Source organism: Amphibalanus amphitrite, unplaced genomic scaffold, assembly GCF_019059575.1.
Source record: "Amphibalanus amphitrite isolate SeventyFive unplaced genomic scaffold, NRLGWU_Aamphi_draft 001505F_arrow, whole genome shotgun sequence".
Lineage (NCBI taxonomy): Eukaryota > Metazoa > Arthropoda > Thecostraca > Balanomorpha > Balanidae > Amphibalanus > Amphibalanus amphitrite.
Window position 1 is genome coordinate 102,766 of NW_024882998.1, and position 5,179 is coordinate 107,944.

The following is a 5,179-nucleotide window of genomic DNA, read 5'->3' on the forward strand; positions in this document are numbered from 1 at the left end:
CCATTCCATCATCAGGTTGAGCTGTCTTTGAGGTCTGGAAGGGGTGAATTGGGTATCTGCATCAGGACCTTCTCCCACGGTCAGTGTTCACTGGCTTGAAACCTTGTCCATACGTTCATGGCCTAACTGCAGGCTCCCTTTTCTCGTAGGAATGTTAGCATGCCTCCTGGCTCGTCCGCAACATAAGGAACTCCTGACCGGCTCCCGCAGGCTCAGGGTCGCCGTTCGCTGGTCCGCTCTGAGAACGTGCCTACGTACGCGCACGTCGGGTACGTGCTACGTCCGACTGAGCGCGATTGAACTGATCAACCGTCCGTGCCCTTCCCGATAGATACGGTGTGACGTGCTGCACGTCTAACGGAAAGTTCCACCGGATGTCGAGATACGGGGACGCCCTGTTGTATTGACAGTGGCCGCTGATACTGTATGTATGTATGTATGTATGTATTGACGATCAAGAGCAATCCACAATCGGCGTGGCGATTACACTCCGAGTCCGAGCTGGTTGAAGATAACACAAGAAATAGGTACCTACACAAGAAAACGCACACACTTACGGATACGAAATACACAACGCGAACGCCGAACACGCACATACTTGGTGGAACCCGCACGAAGCCGCGTTCATAACTATGTACACACAGACTCGTTTGCCTTTCATAGTCCAAGAGTCATGAGGCTAGCTACTATGGCTACTCTGGCTAGGCTTAAGCCCCTTTTTTACAGCACGGGCAAATCTGGCTGGAGGCAACTGCGTTAGCTCGAGGGGGAGAGTATTTAGGAGCGCCGCGGCACGGTAGGCGAATCTACGTTTTCCGGTCTCTAGTCGGGGTCGCGGTAAGTGGAAAAGGTGGTCTTGGCGAGTAGACCTTGCTCGTGTTTGGGAATTTTTGGAAAATAGGGTCGCGATCTCCTCGGGTTCACCTCTCTGGATGGCCTTGTGCGCCGTGATAAGGGTATGGTATTCAGCCATTGTTTTAGGTGCCATCCAGCCGAGTTGGTCCCGGAGATGGGAGACATGATCAAATTTACGGCGACCGAAAATGACTCTAGCGGCAAAGTTAAGAATTTTCTTAATGCGATCGAAGTTCTTTTGGCTACCATTACCAAATACGGAGAGACAGTACTGGATCCGTGACATGACGAGAGCCACCACTAGTGTCTTGGTGACACCGTCGGGGAGGTAGTGGCGGACATGGGAGAGGACAATTAGGAGACCCGTGCATCGGCGACTGAGCTCGGACACATGCGCGTCCCAGGACAGGGTGCCGTCGAAGATAACGCCCAGGTTGCCCACCTGCTTGCATGGCACTAGTTTGGTGTCGCGAAAAGAAACGGTGAAAGCAGGTATGCTTCTCAAATTTTGCCGACTGCCGAAAACCATGAGCTGAGTTTTAGCAGTGTTTACTTTAAGAGCATTTGCACTGAACCAATGGTCGAGAGACGCCAGTGACGCTTCCAAGCGCGAGATGAGTCCCCTAAGGTCGTTTAAAGGGACCATCCCACCTTAACATAAGTTTTGAGTTGAGATAGCCAAGTTTGCGGCCAGGCTCAGAAACCACCATTTATCCTGGTCGCAACCCCCGCAGCTTTATGGTGTTCAAGAAATTTCTTCCCTTTACTTGCAGGGTGGGACCAGCTTAGTCCCTATCTCTTAACCATTAGCGGTTTGTTGATGACGTCAGCAGTCATTTCAACGCCCGCCATTCCTTGAACCCGAGTTTTGCTGACCTTGAGCTCCCTTTTTTATCAACGTGAAATCCGTCGTCGGCGCTGAGAAAGCCTATTGCTTTTCATTTTAATTTGAATATTAGAAGATACCCACCACTGGAACTTGGACTGATATTATACCAAGGCCGAAGATGATCAAGCTGCCTGCTATATCTGGAGCTTGGTGTTCAACTTCAACATGGAATGAAAAACAAAATATCAAAGCAAACTGGATATGGTACTGCAAGTTTAAGTCCAAAGAAATTTGAAGAGCTGACAATTGACATTAATTCTTTTCCCGCAAGTTTTCCATAGGAGATCACACCATGAAGAAATATTTTTGATGTTAACAGTTGAAAGGGGATTGATCTTCCAGTTTTGACGAAAGATGCTGCTGACTGTCTTAGGAAAAGGATGTCGGCATGAGGTGCAATTGTGCTTGTGAAGTGGTTATAACTGGTCTTTTCACAGTGTTAAATTAAATGTGCCATTGCAGCCAAGTGTGTTATCATGTAAGGTAAAATCAAAACTACAATGTTGGTTTTACGAGCATTGAGAAGGCTGGTAGGTAACACCTGCCTGTGCTCGTAAATCATGCTGCCAAAGTATTCTAAATTAATTTTATCATACACTTTTGTTGTCCAGAATGGTTGCACTATTGTTTGGTATCATATTATTCCATGTACATATGGTAGTGTTAAGTCCGACCAACATGTTACCAGATTTGAAGCTGTTACGTTACCTAAGTACCTACCTGTTTTTTTGCTGGCGTGGTGAATGTCACCTGGATTTTGTTTTGAGGTGCAGACCTAGTAACTCTGACTACATGGGTTTGAAGCTATTATCTATTCTGTTTTTACTGGCCTGGTGAATGGCGACTGATGTTGTCCGTGGATGGCACTGAACCAAATTTTGAGTGTCAACTGCCATGTACAGTGTTTTAATACAATGCTGAGGGCTGAAAGTTGTCTTGTTTAGAGTGGTGAAAGTTCAGGATATGCCAGCCACCATGGTGGGTCAGAGTTAATGTGTTGCAGTCAGTTCGGCTTCGGCAAGCACACGGATGGGCATACGCATCAAGACCTGCTCTGCCATACTTTCAGCCAATTTTACCTAGGCAAGTCTTTTCTTTTTTCTGCCAAAAGCTATGACATTGTGAATTTCAGTGCTGTGGCCTGTGTGTAGCTTTCAGGAAAGCAATTCTAAATAAAGCTCTGATAAAGTGCATGAAATCAGCAATGCAGCCCTCTATTACATTTTCTACAACATCTTACTTGTTCCTTGCATGGAGAGAAAAATGCAATGTTATGAATTCGTTTATTCACATAATTTGACAAGCATGCAGTTACCTGCTACTATCACTGCACAAAACAGAGCAGAAAACATCAGTTGATCAAACACAAGACACAACAGAAGTTTACAACATAGGCCTGCCGAACCTGCTTCCTCCCACCACAGTTGATGCCATTTCCTAGCCTGGCTTGATGTGAGCACTGAATAGCTGCTTTGTCTAATTACAGCTCACTACCATTCAACTTAAACTACTCTCTTTAAAGTAAGAGTGAGAGCGTTCAGTGTTCATAGCAGCTCGACAGACGACAGACAACAAACATCTTGACAAACCAACCAGTATTTGATTTGGCTAATGATTTATGTGCCTGTTGTATCATGGCCAAACTACTTTAACAGCAATAATCCCTGTTTCATCTTGATCTTGCTTTTAATTCCATTTGAACTCAGATCTTGAAACAATCATCTGAAGTGATATCAGATACTGGCTTCTGTTTCTCTTGAAAGCAAGTTAAAACAACAATGATAAACTAAGGCAGGAGATGTGAGTTGTGGCAGTAGATTTTTGATTCAACATATGTCAACCTTATATTGCTTGAGACCTCTGTGACAGACAAACAAATATTTATAGTTTTTTGATAGTTTGGATTCTTGGCTTGATTTAGCAGATCAGCTGTGAACCTTGACTTTGAAATCACATAAATGTCATGGTACCCGAACGAATCCTCGCATGACATTTCTTCGTCCGCATTTCTTCGTCTACAAATCTTCGTCGGTGCATTTATTTGTCCATCAATGCTTACTCTTGCATATATTTGCGTTGAAGAAGAAATGCGAGCCGATTTTCATATACCCTGATGCGAGACAAAGTAATGCGATACGAATAAATGCCCTGACGAAGATTTGCAGACGAAGAATTGCGATACGAAAAAATGCCATAAGAAGAATTGTACTGGAATCCTTTGTTGGCCATCATATATTGACCTTGATAAGATAAACAGTGAGATAAACGCATCATTCGCGCAATATTTGTCGCACTTTGATACCAAATTATTGCTTCCAAATGCCGACGTAAAGAAAACCTTTATGTGACGTCATAGAAACAGCGGAGTTCCCAAAAAGTAAACAAAAATAAAAGTCTTATATCTCGAAAACGGTTGAATATTTTCCGGTAAAATTTGGTAGATGTTCATTTTCGCTCTTTGTGATTCACGCTACATCACTTTTATGCCAATTCATTAACTTTTTTGAAGGTGGGAGGGTCCCTTTAAAGGGCCACTCACCAACAATTGAGTATCATCAGCGTACTGGAAGACTGCTGCATCCTCAGAATAAAGTGATAGATCATTGGAAAATACCGTGAAGAGTAAGGGACCGAGTGCCGAGCCTTGAAAGACGCCCATAGAGTTGGGGAGAGGTTGTGATAATACCCGGCGACCGGACTCGTCCTTCAATGACACACTCTGTGTGTGACCCTGGAGGTAAGCGGCGAACCAGGATGTCTCTATGCCGTGCATTGCCAATTTAGCGAGTAATAACTCATGGTTGATGACATCAAAACATTTGCTTAAATCAATAAGGCATAGCATAGAGACATCCCCCCTATCGGTGGCGGCCAGGATTTGGTCACTGACGGACAGAAGTGCTGTCTCAGTTGAGTGCCGGGGTCGGAAACCGTGCTGGGTATTGGCCAGAAGATGGTTTTGGGAGAGATAGCGATAGAGCTGTTTGTGAATGACTCGCTCGACCACCTTCATAATGACAGGTACTAAGGAGATAGGTCGAAAATTAGTGGGATCAGATGGGTTTCCAGACTTGAAGATGGGGTGAACTATAGAGTGTTTCCAATGAAAGGGGATATCGGACCTTGAGATGCAAGTGTTAATGATGTGAAGGATAACGTCACCGATAGATGGGAAAGCAGTTTTCAGCATGCGAATGCAGACGCCATCAGACGCACAGGCGGCAGAATTGCGCATATTGAAAACGGTGTGACCGAGTTCACCGAGAGAGATAGGTCTGGGCTTAAATCTACCGGTTACGACACGCGGCAAACGGCCAATTTGCTCACTGTGGATCGGAAGGAAGATAGCGATTCATTCGCAGTTAAATTTGTTGTGATAACCTTGTCGTTATGTACGCATACCTCAACCTGCTGCGGAGCATCACCCAAACGTTG